The sequence below is a fragment of the Macaca nemestrina genome, chromosome 4 (assembly GCF_043159975.1).
Source record: "Macaca nemestrina isolate mMacNem1 chromosome 4, mMacNem.hap1, whole genome shotgun sequence".
Lineage (NCBI taxonomy): Eukaryota > Metazoa > Chordata > Mammalia > Primates > Cercopithecidae > Macaca > Macaca nemestrina.
In genome coordinates, this window is record NC_092128.1 from 64,805,823 (window position 1) to 64,816,187 (window position 10,365).

Sequence of the window (10,365 nt, forward strand, 5' to 3'; positions counted from 1 at the left end):
TTAAAAACTTTTAGTGACCCTGTGCATGGTATTATGATTCTCTGAATTCTTGGCCTAGAACATGACAAATTATACATCAGAAACTCAAAAAAGTTGTACAGCTGTTTTTCTTTGCCATTCCACACCATCCACAGTTCATCAATTTAATGGTGAAGCAAAGCACTCAGAGATGTTCTTATTTTTTAAAAAATTGTTTTCCAGCTGTGATAAGAATACAATCATATGTGAACACAAACTGAAAAGAATACTGAAATGAATTGTAGACTTGAAAGCAAAATATAGAACAAAGGGATACTGATAAATGTTTAATTTTGTTGTTCATTGCAGTATTAAGTATTGTAAGCTATTCAAAACATGATGAACAATTTTCCACATCTAAGCCAACATTTCTGTTACAATTGATAAAGGAAGTGATTCTAGAAGAGTGAATTGAAGTGTATCTCATCTCCTTCCCAGTAACAGTATGTAGTTACTGTTTCACGAGTTTCCTCCAGACCAAATATTATTTTGAAGAATGTGTCAGCCCACGGTAAGCCTTACTGGACCAGGACCATGTTGTGAAACTCTTTCCAATTCAATAGTTGAGGGTCACAGAATCTCTTGGCAAGAGTGGATGAGGGTAAGGGAAGGGTCACATAATATCAGTGAATATTTTCCAATGTCTTCTGAGAAACAAAACAAAAGCAAAACAAGACAAATGGCAACGATTTGTTAGGAACATTGCATGAGTCCAAATTAATGATAATGGAAATAAAGCCTTCTGTATCTTCTTTTGTTTTAGTAACATTTCTTCTTGAATAATGTCGTCTCTACCAATGGATTTACCTTGTCTCTGCATGTTGACTATATTTCCTAGCTCTAAACTCCAAAATTTCAAAATCTTCTGCCTAGACATATCTCCAAAACCCAGGCATCTAAAAGTGAATAGATATCACCAACTCATCATCTCAAAACTGAAGTAGCTTTTCAAGTTATCTACTAATAGCCACTTCTTCCTGCATACGTAGATGATCATTTAATTCTTTTTTCAATCTGGGGCACTTTTGTGAATTCAAAGTGCTTCTATTAATAATTACCAAGTCAGTATGCATATAGAGGAAGAGTCCTGGGGAAATCAGAATGTATGATTATCCCATATATGTTGCATTTAGTTAAATCCTCCATGGAGTCTAAAACATTGAAAATAGTAATCAGTTTTTTTCCTTTATCTCACCCCTTTTAAGGAATCATAAGGTCTTATCAAGATTACCACCATTAAAAAAATAGCTTTTATGACCAGTCACATACTTACTCCTTATTTAAAATACTCATACTTTTTTTTTTTTCCCCCTGAGCATGAAAAGATCCTAACAGATGATTTCAGCATCATCTCTTTACAATATTCTACTCATTGCTTATCAGGATTTTTCAAAAATAAAAATCTAGCCAAGTTATTTTTCTCTCAGCACATTTTCATTATTCCCTTATGCCACTTAAATGCCTCTTGGGATGAGAGCCTTTTTAGCTTTATGCTTCAGCTGATACAGCTCACCTCCCTGCCACCTGTTGTTAGAGCCATGTGCAACCATTCCTTGTTTCCCAATTCAGTGCACTTTTGACATCATGATGTCTTTATACAAGTCATACCCTACTCATGAAAAAGCCCTGTTATGTCTTATGATTAAGGAAAGCTTAGAGTTTCTCAATTATCTTTTAATATGATTTTATTTGAACAATATAAAGCACAGAATATTTTCCTTTCCTTCCTTTCTTCCTTTCTTTACTTGGAATTCACCTGGATAGGCCGGTTGTGAGGTAAATGTTGTCTATTTATCACCTGAACAACTACATAGAACATTTTCACTTTAAAGGTAGATCAGTAGATAGAGAAAAAAAACAGGGACAAAATTTGCACACTACATTCGAGTATTTAAAAATAAGTTTACTTTTGCATTTTATTACTAATTTATCTGCAAAATTGGAATTACTGTTAGTGAGTAAAAAACAAAATACCCATTTTGTCTATGATTAATGGAAGTTATATTAATTGTTTTCTGATATGTATTTTTGCTGACAAAAAGTCTAACTTTCTGGGAGATAGTTGAGCCTTTATTTTTCTTAGTATTTGATTTGTTAGTTAAATATGATGATTCAAGTTTTGCTTATGTTTTGTAAGCTCTTAGGAATCACCTATTTCCAATTCTCTATATCCTTTTCTTCTGGAAATCATATTACATATAATTTGGAGAGGCTTAGTCTTGCTTCTTTATCTGTTAACCATTTCCTCTTTGTGCTAAATTGTATGTGATTTCTTTATTAAATCACATACAAGTTAATCACATACAAAACACATGAAAATTAAATATATTATTATATTCTAATACAATAATTCTGTCTTTAGTTTTATCTTAGAAATTGTTCAGTTTTCTATTGATGTATTTATTTCAATAACACATTTTTCACTTCTGCAAGTTGTTGATAGTTTGCCCATGTAGATGTTTCTAAATCTTGTTTTTTTATTGCTTATATTTTTTACTTCATTTATTTGAACTTTTTAACATATTTACCTTTCTTTCAGATAAATTTCATAAGTTGTATGATTACAAATCTCTTATTGTTTTCACTGGCACACTTCTCTAACATTTGTTTTCCTTTCATGCTTTATAGTGTTGAACAGTGACCTTATTGGAATGGGTTGTTATCCAAATGAATTTGATGTACCCTGAGTTATAGAGATTCCTTATGTGACTGCTTTGCATTTGACTTAACTAGTTTTGGGTAAATTTTCATGGCAATTTCTTGCCTTATTTCTGAACCCTATATTTACAGGCATGAGGTTCAAAATTTCACAGGTCATTATCTTTACCTATGTTCAGTGCTTCTGTTCTAATTGGGCTAGTGGGAGGATTTTTATTTTATTCTTCATTTTACAGGTGGTTCCTAGATTTAGGTTGAGATATTAGTTCCAGATTCACGTATTACTTAGGCCTGTGGCCTCAATTTCAGTCCCTGCCTGGGTTTTAACACCTCAATCCCTTAGGCACATTTCATTATGATGCTGTATGTGCTATTTGCTTTACTTCTCATTTATCCTTATGGCTACTTCCTCCTCTTTTTTCTACTGTCATATTAAAAAACAAAACAGAATAAAACTTTCTTGCTTTAGAATTTAACTAAGTTAAAAATTTTCAAAATAAAACTAAACAATGTTTGTTTAGCATTTCTATTCAGTGTGAATTGAGAGAAGAGCTTCCTGTATTTCCTCTCTGTTTTTGACAAATATAAATCTTTTGCAATTTTTTTCTAACTCAGATGACATCTTGATCTTCTCTTTGCCTCAGATCTTACCGCAACCATTTCTAATATTCTGCCTTGTGAAGTTACATGCAGTTCCTCACTAAATGTACTTGCAATTTTTCAGTTTATAACCTGGGAAGTGAGTAAGAACCCATTCCTCCAAGATTCTCTTAAGCATATTTGAACTTTCCTTAGCACCCGCTTCCTCCAGGAACTTTTCGTAAGGCTAAAGAGGCTTTCCATTCAATGCTGTACCAGTAGAAGTCTGCATGATAACTGATGGCTCGTAAGTACTAACTAAATGTTGTTAACTGAATAAATTCATAAATGAAAAGAATAAACCAGACAACTGTATCTAATTCTAGCCTATGTTCTATTTTCCTCAGTCCTCTGGATTTAGGAAGAGCTTCCCTCTTACATTTCTTGTCATACACAGTCTAAATTCTCTCTACCCAAGGTTTACATCAACACTTTAGCTCATGTTAGCCTGGCTTCCTTTTAACCATATGCATATATATATATTCATATATATATAGAGAGAGAGGTTTCAGAATATATAAAAATATATAATATATAAATATACATAAATATATTTTATATAATATATAAATACATAAATATATAAAATGGTATATAATATTAAATATATAAAAATGCATATTAACAATATAAAAAACTTAACCATCCCTGTTTTTCAGAACAGTAGTCTGCAAATTACAACTATTCATTTACTTTTTTATTCTATGTAGTTGATACCACTTAGCTCTTGGGGCTATAAACTTCATTTCCTAGTCTTAGTGCTAGAATTTACGGGAAGGTATGACTTACTGAACAATGGAAACTCCACAGTTAAATGTTTTCAAAATCTTATACCTATTTCCATGGAGAAGTTACAAAATTCCAAAGTTATTTAAATGAATTTACAGAGGTTCCCTATTTCACAAATAGTGATAACCTTGAAGAGATTAAAAACTGTAAATTGGACATTTTAATCTTGATAGTAGAATTCACTATATGTCCTAAAGGAGGTATAGAAGACATAAAAACAAGTGTGCCGGGGATCCAACAGATAACTACATCTCTGTGGACCCTCTCACTTGTAATACTGGCTATACATATTCATCCTGCCTCTTGCATACATAATCCCCTTTGGTTACTCTTCACACTTCAATCATTTTTTTAAGATATATCAAATTTCACCTCTTAGACATGGACATTCTTGACAACTTCCTTCTTCTGTAAGGTCTAATCTATCCTCCTTCACTATTTCTTCCTTGTGTATTTTCTGCATGCTTATCTCTGACCACTAATGAAAAATATTATTATGATTATTTACTTAAATGCCTTTCTTTTCTTTTAGATTTGAGTTCCTCGGTGTTCTGTTTCATAAGAATTTTGTGTAATTCCTATAATACAGTAGTGCTTTATTATGTTTGAATGGATAAATCAAGATGTAAGTTTAATGTTTTGCTCTCCTTTTCTCTTCCTGTTCCATCTCCATGACTCTGATTCCTCACTTCTTTCTACTGCATTAAACCATGAACTTAAAGTGAATGAACACTGAGCTTGCATCTACTGAAAGCTAGCCTTTAGTGGATCTCCACTGGGTAGAATGAATGGAGAAGAATGATTTGTGGACTGATAGATTTTTACATGGGCTCTCTCTGATGTCTCCGGCCTGTGTCTTGGATTGCTCTTGAGCTGCCACATGCAGAATCTTCAGATGGGCAGCAGGAATAAAGAACAGATATTCTTTAAGACATGCAATTGTTTCCCACTAACCAACTCTTTCGTTATGTTGCAAGACGCATTTAATCCCTTGGGGATGCATAAAAATAAAACTTCATTCTTTTTTTCTAGAGAGGGAGAGAGCATGTTTTTGGCACGCCAAGAAAACACAATCAATGAAAGACTGTCTGAATCACCAGAGTTTAAATTTTGGTAAACTCAACGTTTAGAGCTGAATGTACTTTATCACATTGCATTTTGAAATTCAGTAATCCATGTATGGCATATGTATCCTATATGTATCCTTGAATTGCCTATAATTTTCAGTTAAGCAAACCATGGCATTCTTCAGACATTACAAATAAACATAGGTTATTATGTTTTTCAATCATGCTGTTTTCAAACATTTTTTTTGTCTCCTTCCTGTAACACTAAATCTCTTTTCATTTTCAATTTGCCTTCTTCAAACCGGTGCCCCATAGGATGTGCCATGCAAAAATGTCAAGTCTCTATTTCTGCCAAGCCTAATTTAGGTACCACTAAAGCGTTCAACAAACATATGTGGGAGAATGAATTTGGGAAGAATTGCTAAAGCAAAATGCCTCATACCTGTAGCAGTTTGAGAAAAGGGTAAAAGTTATTAAGAAATAAACTTCTACTAAACCAAAAACAAGAATAACGATGCTAAAAGTATGTAATTACCCTGAGTGGAAAATGAGTTTGGATAGCTATCTAAAATCTATAGGTTAATTGAAAAACAGTGTTTCTTTTTGAGCATGATATGGCCTTGAGTTAATGAACCACAGTATCCATGATATGCATTTGTACTGTAGGCTAGATTTTAAATGAAGCTTAAACAAATAAGGACTCTACATATTGCCCCAAGCAAAACTAAATTGTTATTAGGTTTTACACAGCAGGAGGTAAACATTCTTGAAATAATTGAACATGATAGGATACTATTCTTACTTTTTTTTTTGAAAGTCTTACACAAGACATATCTCATTTCCTCTAAATTGGTTCTGTAGACTGAAAAGGACAATGATCTGATTTGCGGCATGGAACAGAGCCACCTCTTTATAAAGAATATTAATTATCATAACAAAATACTATTGAAGTAGAGGCAGAGGAAATTACAATGGATTTTTAACTTGATAAAGGTAGAACTTACTCCTTTGAATTATTCATGAATATTAACTTAATCAGTAAATGTTATAATGCATGTACAAATAAGAAAAACATTTTAAATTAAAAAATATATCACATACAGGTGCTCCTAAACCAAAACACAGTTTTCATTATTTTTTTAATTGAATCTTTTTTTTTTATTTGAAAAGGGAGACATGGAGATGGGGCAGGGCCAGGGAAGTAATGCAGAGTGTCTTTAAATATGTATACATTAATAAATTATCTTCACATATTTATAGTGTTCTAAAATAATCAAAATCTTTAAAATTTACAGCGTCCAATTTCCCATTCTAGAAACTGAGACCTAGATAGTGAAAATTATTATCTGTGTTTTTAACATTAGGTAATATATTTTTGAAATTGAAAACCCACATTAATACAAGTCGATTTTAACTTTCAGAAAAATGCATAAACTAATTAAATAGAAGCTAATCAATATTTCAAAAATGATGTCATAAAAACCACCTTGAATCTTGTGTAATAAAATATATGGTTTGGTTTTACAATAATCTATCCACATTGTTGCTTAAGGTAGTGTTTCTCCAGAGCCAACTTTTTTACACAGTAAGAGAAAGCAAATATATAAGAACAAAGTGCATATAACCATACTGCCAATTTCTGAAATCTTAAGATCAGGTGACCAGTAATTTAATTAACTCAGAAACACCTTTAAACCTTCCCATAACCTTCCTCCTGTTTCATTAGGATAGCTGTTGGCATCAGCATTAGCATTATGGAATGGCAGTAATACTCTAGGACACTGTGTTCTGACTACAGAGAAAACAGGTTATATGTTAAAGGGGCGGCACAAAGTTAAGTTAGAGAAATGGAAGTGGCAGAAAACCCATAGGATTGCGGCGCACCATCGAGGCAAAAGTACCCTCTCAGAGTAAGAGTCATGGTAGAGATCAAATCCACAGAAGGCCATGTTGAATTCAGTTCAGTCCTAGGCATCTTAGTATTAATAGTTAATATGGAGAACTCAGCCATCCTTACTTGACAGTATTTAGAGATGTCTTCAAAGATTTAGGATGCTAAAAGTGGAACAGAATTATTAGATAAAACGATAAAAACAACAAATAAACAAACAGAAACAAAAATGCTGAAAGGAAAGAATGCAGGAAACTACTATTGAGAAAACAGTGACAACACGAAGCAGACAGGGAACCAGACTGTGGTGGTGGTGGTAGTGGTGGTGGTGGTAGTTAGCTATTCTGGGGAAAGGAAACAGATATTACATTAGTACAAAAGCCACAGACAAAAGATTAACCTAACAGAAAGCCCTGCCTTCTCCCAGAATTACTCATTAGGCCTGTCCCTCCATTAGATTAGGTTATTTTCTTCTGGGGCATAGGGGTCCTAAATACATTTTTGTAAACTTACTGGCCTTCAGAATGATAGCTACTCCTCTGCTACACTTCTGGTTCACTGGGTTTCCCAGAAGAGATGGTGAATAAGGGAAACTTTTTAGAATTATCCCTACTTTTTTCTCAGATGTTAGTTTCATTGTTTGTCAAATTCTATTGATTCTACATCTACAATATTTTTTCCCATCTAAGTCTCAATTCCATTTCTACTTCTGGTGTCTTAATTCCTTCTTTTTTCTTCTATACTCATCTACGCTCCTTTGTATCTTTTTTTTTTTTTTTTTTTTTGAGATGGAGTCTCACTCTGTCACCCAGGCTGGAGTGCAGTGGCGCTATCTCAATCTGGGCTCACTGCAAGTTCCACCTCCCCGGTTCACGCCATTCTGCTGTCTCAGCCTCCCCAGCAGCTGGGACTACAGGCGCACGCTGCCAAGCCCGGCTAATTGTTTTGTATTTTTAGTAGAGACGGGGTTTCCCCGGGTTAGCCAGGATGGTCTCTATCTCCTGACTCGTGATCCGCTGGCCTCGGCCTCCCAAAGTGTTGGGATTACAGGCGTGAGCCGCAGTGGCCGGCCTGTATCATCCTTTTTAATGTATTCTGCATGGTACTATCAGAGTCATCTTTCTGAAACGTCAATCTAATGGCATCTTCCCTAGTCAAATTCATGTGATGACTACCTGCTGGAGAGAAAATAAACACAAGTTCCTCAATATAGAAATATGACTATTGCATAAAAGATTCTCCACTTAGATTTTATAATCTATCACACAGAGTGACATGTTCTTAGATTATACTCTTCCTTCATTGTTCCTCCATTGTTTTCTTGTGAAATCTCATCTATTCCCTTGACAGTGCCATCTCCAGTCAGCATGATCAGAATCACTTACTTAAAATATTCTCTCCTCCTGAAACCATAGCATACTGTTGAGATCTCTATCATACTGTATATTACAACATATTTTAATATTATTTATCTTTCTCTTCATATGAAGAACTACCTGGAAAGGAGAAAACTGAGATCAGGATCTATACCAATTCCTGGGCCAAAGGGTAATGATCCAATGGGATGTGTAGTGACTTTGAAGGGGTAAGAAAGAAATATTGAAGATAATTCAGTTTAGGGAAATTTATATTGATAAAATTATTAAAATGGGCTCAGATCAAGAGAATAGTTGTGTTTTATTTGAATATTTATTTGTAATAAGTATGTATGTAATAATATGTAATGCATATTATTTGTAATAGAATGTAGGAAAGCACTTTGATGTAGGAGAGCACTTCATATTGTGAATATGATGACCTACTCTATAAATATTGATCAGCTTCTGTCTCTAAGTAACTCATTGTTTTTCAATAGCTTCCTAAGGAAAGTGGTTCCAGCATTAGGCATGTAGGTTATACACATGTTTTCAACAGGTTGGATTCCTCTTTATCAAAAAGACATGGCTTTTACCATGGCCAAGAGACTAGTTTTCAATTGACTAAAACGAATCATTGATCTCCAGAATATTTCCACATATTCACAGACTAGACAATTATGTTCTAAGAAATTGATTGCACTGAATTCCTTACATTATTAAAAGAAATGTGCTGGATGGAAACTATCTCAGTCCATTTTGTGCAGCTATAACAAAATATCTAAGACTGCATAATTTACGAAGAACAGAAATTTATTTTCTCACAGTTCTGGAGACTGAGAAGTCCAAGATCAAGGTACCAGCATCTGGTGTCTGGTATGGGCCCAGTCTCTGCTTTCAAGATGATGCCTTGAACACTGACTGCTTCCTTTGTTGAGGAGGAAGGCTGTTCATTACAAAGGGGCAGAAGATACAGAACCCACACCAAATAGCCCTTTTGATAGCAGCATTAATCCCTTCATGAGGGTGGATACTATATAGCCCAAACACCTTTCAAAAAATTTCTTTTCCCAATTATCTTGCATTGGGAATTAATTTTTCAATACATGAATTTTAAGAAATACATTTAAACCTCAGAAGGTATCTATTCTGAAATCAGATTTTGTTTCCTTGTCTTATGTCCCTGCTAGTACCATAGGCTTAGCAGAGCTCTCTTTTATAGAGTTTTGTATTTGTCATCCGTTGTTACTAAGAGAATCACTTCACATAAAAATGAGAAAATTCCCATAAGATTTACTGCCCTTATCTTAAACTCAGAAACAGTTGACTGCACAAAACAGTGAAATATCTATTTGAGGCTAATGTTTTAACTAGGAGAAATTAACTTTTTAGGTAAAGATTTTATAGGAGCCAATGTATGCTATGAAATAACAAATAATATACATATGGTCCTGCTTCATTTAAATCTTAAAACCCAAATTCATTGGTTTGTCAAGAAGCCAAAAGTAGAGACTATGTGTGTATGTATGTTTGTGTGTGTTTTGTGTGTGTGTGTTTGGGGGAGTGGGGTGGAATAGACATCACAGCTCTATTAGTTATAACTAAAAATGTTGGCTTCTCATCTTCATTCTTTGCTTTCTGCTAATTTCAATGTTTATTATTCATAATATGAGTTGATTGAGTTGAAATCTGAGACTGTCTTTTGATGATTAGGAGCTTCTTATGCTACCAGGAAAATAGTAAAATAAATGGGAGAGGTTTCAGCACTAGTGGAGGCGATGAGTTGGATAATGTGTACTGTCACAAAATGGGGACAGGGAAAAGTAAGACTGGAATTGTTTCATTGTAAAGACAGAGGTGTTTTTTTGGCTATCCAAGGGCATGCATTACAATTCACATCCATTTTGCTTTATCCTTGACTTCTTTTCTTTTGTCTAAAGTGATGTAC

At 33.9% G+C, this 10,365-nt stretch overlaps 1 long non-coding RNA gene across 1 annotated transcript; it reads left to right on the forward strand.

Moving 5' to 3' along the window:
* The first annotated feature begins 409 nt into the window (after nucleotides 1-409).
* On the forward strand, nucleotides 410-5,152 carry LOC105475425 (uncharacterized). Its single transcript, XR_983341.2, has 3 exons — nucleotides 410-529; nucleotides 3,401-3,562; nucleotides 4,827-5,152. It is a non-coding gene; the product is annotated as an uncharacterized lncRNA (long non-coding RNA).
* Nucleotides 5,153-10,365: the final 5,213 nt, after the last annotated feature.